The sequence below is a fragment of the Arachis stenosperma genome, chromosome 3 (genome assembly GCF_014773155.1).
Source record: "Arachis stenosperma cultivar V10309 chromosome 3, arast.V10309.gnm1.PFL2, whole genome shotgun sequence".
Lineage (NCBI taxonomy): Eukaryota > Viridiplantae > Streptophyta > Magnoliopsida > Fabales > Fabaceae > Arachis > Arachis stenosperma.
Window position 1 is genome coordinate 117358740 of NC_080379.1, and position 10532 is coordinate 117369271.

Genomic DNA, 10532 nt, shown 5'->3' on the forward strand with positions numbered 1-10532 from the left:
CTGACCGAATTCTTCAAAAGAAGAAGAAGACATGGCAGCCGAAAACACAACAATGCCAACAATGCAAGGAAGGTGCTGGGTGACTTTACTGCACCTACTCCCAACTTCTATGGGAGAAGCATCTCTATCCCTGCCATTGGAGCAAACAACTTTGAGCTAAAGCCTCAATTAGTTTCTCTAATGCAACAGAATTGCAAGTTCCATGGACTTCCAATGGAAGATCCTCATCAGTTTTTAGCTGAGTTCTTGCAAATCTGTGACACAGTCAAGACTAATGGGGTTGACCCTGAGGTCTATAGACTGATGCTATTCCCTTTTGCTGTAAGAGACAGAGCTAGGACATGGTTGGACTCTCAACCTAAGGAAAGCCTGGACTCTTGGGAAAAGCTAGTCAATGCCTTCTTGGCAAAGTTCTTTCCACCACAAAGATGGAGTAAGCTTAGAGTGGAAGTCCAAACCTTCAGACAGAAGGATGGAGAATCCCTCTATGAAGCTTGGGAAAGATACAAACAATTAGTCAGAAAATGTCCCTCAGACATGCTTTCTGAATGGAGCATCATAGGTATTTTCTATGATGGTCTCTCTGAACTATCCAAGATGTCTTTGGATAGCTCTGCTGGAGGATCTCTTCACTTGAAGAAGACGCCTACAGAGGCTCAAGAACTAATTGAAATGGTTGCAAATAACCAATTCATGTACACTTCTGAAAGGAATCCTGTAAACAATGGGACTAATCAGAAGAAAGGAGTTCTTGAGATTGATACTCTGAATGCCATATTGGCTCAGAATAAAATATTGACTCAACAAGTCAATTTGATTTCTCAAAGTCTGTCTGGAATGCAAAATGCACCAAGCAGTACTAAGGATGCTTCATCTGAGGAAGAAGCCTATGATCCTGAGAACTCTTCAATGGAAGAGGTGAATTACCTAGGAGAACCCTATGGAAACACCTATAATTCTTCATGGAGAAATCACCCAATTTCTCATGGAAGAATCAAGAGAGACCTCAACAAGGTTTCAATAACAATATGGTGGAAGAAACAGGTTTAGCAATGGCAAGCCTTTTCCATCATCTTCTCAGCAACAGACAGAGAGTTCTAAGCAGAGTACTTCTGACTTAGCAACAATGGTCTCTGATCTAATAAAGACCACTCAAAGTTTCATGACTGAAACAAGGTCCTCCATTAGGATTTGGAAGGACAAGTGGGTCAGCTGAGTAAGAAAATTAATGAACTCCCTCCTAGTACTCTCCCAAGCAATATAGAAGAAAATCCAAAAGGAGAGTGCAAAGCCATAGACATGGCCGAATATGGAGAGGAAAGAGAGGAGGAGGACGCCATTGAGGAAGACCCCAATGGGCGTGCACCAATCTCCTCTGAGTTCCTCAATGAGGAACAATGGGAATCTGAGGCTCAAAATGAGACCATAGAGATTCCATTGGACTTACTTCTGCCATTCATGAGCTCTGATGAGTATTCTTCCTCTGAAGAGGATGAGTATGTCACTGAAGAGCAAGTTGCTAAATACCTTGAAGCAATCATGAAGCTAAATGACAAGTTATTTGGAATGAGACTTGGGAGGATGAACCACCTTTGCTCACCAAAGAACTGGATGACTTGTCTAGGCAGAAACTGCCTCAAAAGAGGCAGGATCCTGGGAAGTTTTCTATACCTTGTACCATAGGCACCATGACCTTCAAGAAGGCCTTGTGTGACTTAGGGTCAAGTGTAAACTCATGCCCCTCTCTGTAATGGAGAAATTAGGGATCTTTGAGGTGCAAGCTGCAAGAATCTCATTAGAGATGGCAGACAATTCAAGAAAACAAGCTCATGGACTTGTAGAGAATGTTTTGGTGAAGATTGAAGACCATTACATCCCTACTGACTTCATAGTCCTAGAGACTGGGAAGTGCATGGATGAATCCATCATCCTTGGCAGACCCTTCCTAGCCACAGCAAAGGCTGTGATTGATGTTGATAGAGGAGAGTTGATCATTCAAGTGAATGAAGAATCCTTGGTGTTTAAGGCCCAAGGACATCCCTCTATCATCATGGAGAGGAAGCATGAAGAGCTTCTCTCAAAACAGAGCCAAGCAGAGCCCCCACAGTCAAACTCTAAGTTTGGTGTTGGGAGGCCACAACCAAACTCTAAGTTTGGTGTTGAACCCCCACATTCAAACTCTAAGTTTGGTGTTGGGAGGTTCCAACACGGTTCTGAGTATTTCTGAGGCTCCATGAGAGTCCTCTGTCAAGCTAATGACATTAAAGAAGCGCTTGTTGGGAGGCAACCCAATGTTTTATAGCTAACTATTTTCTTTTGTTATTTTATCTTTTTTGTAGGTTGATGATCATAAGAAGTCACAAAATCCATTGAAAAAGCAAAAACAGAATGAAAAACAGGAAGAAAAACAGCACACCCTGGAGGAAGATGCTGCTGGCGTTCAAACGCCAGTCAGCCTAGCAGTTGGGCGTTTAACGCCCAGTCTGGCACCCTTCTGGGCGTTTAACGCCAGAAAGGGGCACCAGACTGGCGTTAAACGCCAGTAAAGGGCAAAAACCTGGCGTTAAACGCCAGAAATGGGCACCAGCCCGGCGTTTAACGCCAGAAATGGCTCAAAACGTGGATTTTGATGCCATTTGGTGCAGGGATGACTTTTTCTTGACACCTCAGGATCTGTGGACCCCACAGGATCCCCACCAACCCCACCACTCTCTCTCTTCTTCTTCACCCATTCACCAATCACCTCAACATCTCTTTCTCTTCACCACTCACATCCATCCTTCATAAACCACCACTTCTCCCCCTTTTTTGGCCGAACCACAAAGCCATCTCCCTCTCCCCCATTTCTTCTTCTTCTACTCTCTTCTTTCTTCTTTTGCTCGAGGACGAGCAAACCTTTTAAGTTTGGTGTGGTAAAAGCATTGCTTTTTGTTTTTCCATAACCATTTATGGCATCCAAAGCCGGTTCAACTGAGAAGGCATGACCTCAAGCCCATCACTAAGAAGAAGATGGAGCAAACAAGAGACCCCTCTCATCAAGAAATCCCTGAGATACCTCAAGGGATGCACTTTCCTCCACAAGACTACTGGGAGCAAATTAACACCTCCTTAGGAAAATTAAGTTCTAACATGGGATAACTAAGGGTGAGCACCAAGAACATGCCATCCTCCTCCATGAAATTGGAGAAGATCAAAGGATCATGAGAGAGGAGCAACAAAGACAAGGAAGAGACATTGAGGAGCTCAAGCACTCCATAGGATCTTCAAGAGAAAGAAAGAGCCGCCATCACTAAGGTGGACCGTTCTTTAATCTCCTTGTTCTTTATTTCTATTTTTCGAATTTTTATGCTTATGTTTATCCATGTTTGTGTCTTATGATCATTAGTGTCTTAGTGTCTATGCCTTAAAGCTATGAATATAAATCCATCACCTTTCTTAAAAGAAAACTGTTTTTATCACAAAAGAACAAGAAGTACAGGATTTCAAATTCATCTTTAAAACTAGCTTAATTAGTTTGATGTGGTGGCAACACTTTGTTCTCTGAATGTATGCTTGAACAGTGCATATGTCTTTTGAATTTGTTGTTCATGAATGTTAAAGTTGTTGGCTCTTGAAAGAATGATGAAAAAGGAGACATGTTACTGAGGATCTGAAAAATCATAAAAATGATTCTTGAAGCAAGAAAAAGCAGTGAATACAAAAAAAAAAAAAGGAGAAAAACGAGAAAAAGGGGAGAAAAAGAAAAAAAAAAAGAAAGAATAAAGTTGTGATCCAAGGCAATAAGAGTGGCTTAAGAACCCTGGACACCTCTAATTGGGGACTCTAGCAAAGCTGAGTCACAATCTGAAAGGTTCCCCAATTATGTGTCTGTGGCATGTATGTATCCGGTGGTAATACTGGAAGACAGAGTGCTTTGGGCCACGGCCAAGACTCAATAAGGAGCTGTGTTCAAGGATCATCATACTTAACTAGGAGAATCAATAACACTATCTGGATTCTGAGTTCCTAAAGAAGCCAATCATTCTGAATCTCAAAGGATAAAGTGAGATGCCAAAACTGTTCGGAGGCAAAAAGCTACTAGTCCCGCTCATCTAATTTGGAGCTTAGTTTCATTGATAATTTGGAGTCTATAGTATATTCTCTTCTTTTTATCTTATTTGATTTTCAGTTGCTTGGGGACAAGCAACAATTTAAGTTTGGTGTTGTGATGAGCGGATAATTTGTATGCTTTTTGGCATTGTTTTTAGTATGTTTTTAGTAGTTTAGTTTAGTTTTTATTATTTTTATTAGTTTTTAATTAAAATTCACTTTTCTGGACTTTACTATGAGTTTGTGTGTTTTTCTGTGATTTCAGGTATTTTCTGGCTGAAATTGAGGGACCTGAGCAAAAATCTGATTCAGAGACTGAAAAGGACTGCAGATGCTGTTGGATTCTGACCTCCCTGCACTCGAAGTGGATTTTCTGGAGCTACAGAACCCAATTGGCGCGCTCTCAACGGCGTTGGAAAGTAGACATCCTGGGCTTTCCAGAAATATATAATAGTCCATACTTTGCCCAAGATTTGATGGCCCAAACCGGCGTTCAAAGTCACCTTCAGAATTCCCAGCGTTAAACGCCGGAACTGGCACCTAATTGGGAGTTAAACGCCCAAACTGGCATAAAAGCTGGAGTTAAACGCCAAGAAGAGTCTCTACACGAAAAATGCTTCATTGCTCAGCCCAAGCACACACCAAGTGGGCCCGGAAGTGGATTTTTATGTCATTTACTCATCTTTGTACACCTTAGGCTACTAGTTTTCTATAAGTAGGACCTTTTACTATTGTATTTGAATCTTCGGACATCTAGTTCTTAGATCATTTGAGGGCTGGCCTCACGGCCATGCCTAGACCTTGTTCTTATGTATTTTCAACGGTGGAGTTTCTACACACATAGATTAAGGTGTGGAGCTCTGCTGTACCTCGAGTATTAATGCAATTACTATTGTTCTTCCATTCAATTCCGCTTGTTCTTTATCCAAGATATCACTTGTTCTTCAACATGATGAAGGTGATGATTGACGCCCATCATCATTCTCACCCATGAACAAGGTGACTGACAACCATTCTTGTTCTACAAGCATCTGAGGCTTAGTGAATATCTCTTGGATTCTTCGAATCTTCGTGGTATAGGCAGGACCTGATGGCGGCATTCAAGAGAATCCGGAAGGTCTAAACCTTGTCTGTGGTATTCTGAGTAGGATTCAATGATTGAATGACTGTGACGTGCTTCAAACCTGTAACCTACTGGGCGTTAGTGACAGACGCAAAAGAGTGATTCTATTCCGGTAGGGGAGGGAACCAAACCGGTGATTGGCAGCACTGTGACAGAGTGTGTGCATTAGCTTTCACTGCGCGGATGGGAGGTAGCTGCTGACAACAGTGAAACCCTACACGAGCTTGCCATGGAAAGGAGTAAGAAAGGATTGGATGAAGACAGTAAGAAAGCAGAGAGACGGAAGGGAAGGCATCTTCATACACTTGTCTGAAGCTCTTACACCAATGATATACATAAGTATCTCTATCTTTATCTTTATGTTATTTTCGTTCATCACCATTATACATTTGAGTCTGCCTGACTGAGATTTACAAGATGACCATAGCTTGCTTCATACCACCAATCTCCGTGGGATCGACCCTTACTCGCGTAAGGTTTATTACTTGGACGACCCAGTGCACTTGCTGGTTAGTTGTGCGAAGTTGTATTGATCACAATTTCGTGCACCAGCCGCGTTCTGTCCGGCCTTTCAGGTTGGCCTCTATCTTCCGCAGTTTTTCTTCTAATTCTCTGCGCTTTCGAGTCTCCCTCCTCAGATCTTGTTCAGTTTCTTTCTGTTTCTTTATGTCCTCTTCGAGTCGTTTCAGTCGGTTTTGTTGTGCCTGAACTGCTTCTAGAATTTCCGAGCTCTTTTCTTTTTCGGGATTTTGTGGATCTTTGTTTGGGAGTGATGTCTTTGGGTGATTCTGTTTGTTTCCTCCTGGAGTGCGTGGTGACAGTGGGCTGTCCGGACGTTCTCCGGTGTCAATTTCTTCTTCTTGTTCAGACGCAGCACGGTCATTGTTGTGAGGGTCGTCCGCCATGGTAGAGGGATGACTTCCAGGGTCTCCGGCAACGGCGCCAATGTTCCGGGGGTTACCTGAAACGTGTAGCTCGGTCGTCTGGAGAGGCCCGAGGTGGGGGTTCAGGGACCCGAGCTCGATATGTGGAGTGGTTGGTGGTTGTACCTGCAATGACACTCCGATGCTTAAGTTAGCATGGGTCCAAGCAGATAAGTGTAGAATGTGGAATGAATGGAATACCTGGGTGCTCTAGTGTATTTATAGTAGTTGGCCGTGATCTTCCCTGGATAAGATATTCTTATCTTATCTTATCTTTGGGAGTTTTATCTCTATCTTTGTGGAACCGCCCTTTCTAGGCCATTTCGGCCTTTAGGTTTTGGGCTGCGTTCCTTTTGATGGGCCTTCCTTTGCTTGATTGTCCGAGGTCCGACCTTTAGGCGTGGGCCTTAGGGCGAGGTCGGACCTTTTCATGGATTTGCCGAGTTGGAGGAGCCCGGTCAGGGTATGAACAGATACTTACTAACAATTAATGATTTGATTGAACATCTCAAATTTGTTGCCTTTCCTGTTGAGGAAGGTTTAATGTTTGAATCATATCTTTTCTTGTTAGGCAAGTCATTAATTTTTAAAATCATATCTTTAAAAATTGTTTTCAAATCAAATCTTTTTAAAATTGTTTTCAAATCATATCTTCTCAATCACATCTTTTTCAAAATAAGTTCTCAATCAAATCTTTTTAATTTCTAATTTCAAAATCTTTTTCAAAAATCACTTGATTTCTTTCTTACTTTTAATTTCGAAAATCAATTAGTGGTTTTCAAAAATGTTTTCAAAATATTTTAATTAATTTTCGAAAAATTACTTCCATCCTTCTCACATCCTTCTATTTATGGAGTACCACTCCTTCTTAATGCACAATTCGAACCTTATCTAAGTAAAGTTCGAATTCTCCTTCTCCTTCTTCTTTCTATTTCTCTTTTCCTCTGACACCTCAAGGAATCTCTATACTGTGACATAGAGGATTCCACATTTTCTTGTTCTCTTCTCTTTCATATGAGCAGGAGCAAAGACAAAGGCATTCTTGTTGAAGCTGACCCTGAACCCGAAAGGACCTTGAAGAGAAAACTAAGAGAAGCCAAAGCACAACTCTCTTTAGAGGACCTGACCGAATTCTTCAAAGAAGAAGAAGACATGGCAGCCGAAAACAACAATAATGCAAACAATGCAAGGAAGGTGCTGGGTGACTTTACTGCACCTACTCCTGATTTTTATGGGAGAAGCATCTCTATCCCTGCCATTGGAGCAAACAACTTTGAGCTTAAACCTCAATTAGTTTCTCTAATGCAACAGAATTGCAAGTTCCATGGACTTCCAATGGAAGATCCTCATCAGTTCTTAGCTGAATTCTTGCAAATCTGTGACACAGTCAAGACTAATGGGGTTGACCCTGAGGTCTATAGACTGATGCTATTCCCTTTTGCTGTAAGAGACAGATCTAGGATATGGTTGGACTCTCAACCTAAAGAAAGCCTGGACTCTTGGGAAAAGCTAGTCAATGCCTTCTTGGCAAAGTTCTTTCCACCTCAAAGATGGAGCAAGCATAGAGTGGAAGTCCAAACTTTCAGACAGAAGGATGGAGAATCCCTCTATGAAGCTTGGGAAAGATACAAACAATTAATCAGAAAATGTCCTTCTGACATGCTTTCTGAATGGAGCATCATAGGTATTTTCTATGATGGTCTCTCCGAACTATCCAAGATGTCCTTGGATAGCTCTGCTGGAGGATCTCTTCATCTGAAGAAGACGCCTACAAAAGCTCAAGAGCTAATTGAGATGGTTGCAAATAACCAATTCATGTACACTTCTGAAAGGAATCCTGTGAACAATGGGACTAGTCAGAAGAAAGGAGTTCTTGAGATTGACACTCTGAACGCCATTTTGGCTCAGAAAAAAATATTGACTCAACAAGTCAATTTGATTTCTCAAAGTCTGTCTGGAATGCAAAATGCACCAAGCAGTACTAAGGAGGCTTCATCTGAGGAAGAAGCTTATGATCCTGAGAACCCTTCAATGGAAGAGGTGAATTACCTAGGAGAACCCTATGGAAACACCTATAATTCTTCATGGAGAAATCACCCAAATCTCTCATGGAAGAATCAAGAGAGACCTCAACAAGGTTTCAATAATAATGGTGGAAGAAACAGGTTTAACAATGGCAAACCTTTTCCATCATCTTCTCAGCAACAGACAGAGAATTCTAAGCAGAACCCCTCTGACTTAGCAACCATGGTCTCTGATCTAATCAAAACCACTCAAAGTTTCATGACTGAAACAAGGTCTTCCATTAGGAATTTGGAAGGACAAGTGGGACAGCTGAGCAAGAAAGTTACTGAACTCCCTCCAAGTACTCTTCCAAGCAACACAGAAGAAAATCCAAAAGGAGAGTACAAAACCATCAATATGGCCGAATTTGGAGAGGAAGGAGAGGAAGTGAACGCCACTGAGGAAGACCTCAATGGGCGTGCACTAGCCTCCAATGAGTTCCCCAATGAGGAACCATGGGAATCTGAGACTCAACATGAGACCATAGAGATTCCATTGGACTTACTTCTGCCTTTCATGAGCTCTGATGAGTATTCTTCCTCTGAAGAGGATGAGTATGTCACTGAAGAGCAAGTTGCTAAGTACCTTGGAGCAATCATGAAGCTAAATGACAAGTTATTTGGAAATGAGACTTGGGAGAATGAACCTCCTTTGCTCACCAAAGAGCTGGATGACTTGTCTAGGCAGAAACTACCTCAAAAGAGACAAGACCCTGGGAAGTTTTCCATACCTTGTACCATAGGCACCATGACCTTCAAGAAGGCTCTGTGTGACTTAGGGTCAAGTGTAAACCTCATGCCTCTCTCAGTAATGGAGAAGCTAAAGATCTTTAAGGTACAAGCTGCAAAAATCTCACTAGAGATGGCAGACAACTCAAGAAAACAAGCTTATGGACTTGTAGAGAATGTTTTGGTTAAGATTGAAGACCATTACATCCTTACTGATTTCATAGTCCTAGAGACTGGGAAGTGCATGGATGAAACCATCATCCTTGGCAGACCCTTCCTAGCCACAGCAAAGGCTGTGATTGATGTTGATGGAGGTGAACTGATCATTCAAGTGAATGGAGAATCCTTTGTGTTTAAGGCTCAAGGATATCCCTCTGTCACCATAGAGATGAAGCATGAAGAGCTTCTCTCAAATCAGAGTCAAGAAGAGCCCCCACAGTCAAACTCTAAGTTTGGTGTTGGGAGGCCACAACCAAACTCTAAGTTTGGTGTTGAACCCCCACATTCAAACTCTAAGTTTGGTGTTGGGAGGTTCCAACATTGCTCTGAATATCTGTGAGGCTCCATGAGAGCCCTCTGTCAAGCTACTGACATTAAAGAAGCGCTTGTTGGGAGGCAACCCAATGATTATATTTTATATATTTCTCTTTGTTATTTTATGTTTTTTGTAGGTTGATGATCATAAGAAGTCACAAAATCCATTGAAAAAGCAAAAACAGAATGAAAAACAGGAAGAAAAACAGCACACCCTGGAGGAAGATGCTGCTGGCGTTCAAACGCCAGTAAGCCTAGCAGTTGGGCGTTTAACGCCCAGTCTGGCACCATTTTGGGCGTTTAACGCCAGAAAGGGGCACCAGACTGGCGTTAAACGCCAGAAAAGGGCAAGAACCTGGCGTTAAACGCCAGGAATGGGCATCAGCCCGGCGTTTAACGCCAGAAATGGCTCAAAACGTGAATTTTGATGCCATTTGGTGCAGGGATGACTTTTCCTTGACACCACAGGATCTGTGGACCCCACAGGACCCCACCACCACTCTCTCTCTTCTTCCCCCATTCCCCAATCACCTCAACACCTCTTCCCCAAAAACCCTTCACCTATCAAATCCCATATTTCTCTTCACCACTCACATCCATCCTTCATAAAACCCCACCAACCTCACCCTTCAAATTCAAACCACTTTCCCTCCCAAAGCCACCCATAATGGCCGAACCTCATCTCCCCTCTCTCCTATATAAACCCTTCTTAACCCCTTCATTTTCACACAACCAAAACACCACTTCTCCCCCTCCTTGGCCGAATACACCTCCATCTCCCTCTTCCTCATTTCTTCTTCATCTACTCTCTTCTTTCTTCTTTTGCTCGAGGACGAGCAAACATTTTAAGTTTGGTGTGGTAAAAGCGTTGCTTTTTCATTTTTCCATAACCATTATGGCATCCAAGGCCGGAGAAACCTCTAGAAAGAGGAAAGGGAAGGCAAAAGCTTCCACCTCCGAGTCATGGGAGATGGATAGGTTCATCTCAAGGGTGCATCAAGACCACTTTTATGAAGTTGTGGCCTTGAAGAAGGTGATCCCCGAGGTCCCCTTTTCACTCAAAAAGGGTGA

At 42.4% G+C, this 10532-nt stretch overlaps 2 non-coding genes across 2 annotated transcripts; both read right to left on the reverse strand.

Annotated features, from left to right (window-relative positions):
- Positions 1 to 435: 435 nt before the first annotated feature.
- Positions 436 to 543, reverse strand: LOC130971939 (small nucleolar RNA R71). The gene has a single exon (XR_009083142.1). It is a non-coding gene; the product is annotated as a small nucleolar RNA R71 (small nucleolar RNA).
- A 7149-nt stretch (positions 544 to 7692) lies between these two features.
- On the reverse strand, positions 7693 to 7800 carry LOC130971025 (small nucleolar RNA R71). Its single transcript, XR_009082263.1, has one exon. It is a non-coding gene; the product is annotated as a small nucleolar RNA R71 (small nucleolar RNA).
- Between the last annotated feature and the right edge of the window lie 2732 nt (positions 7801 to 10532).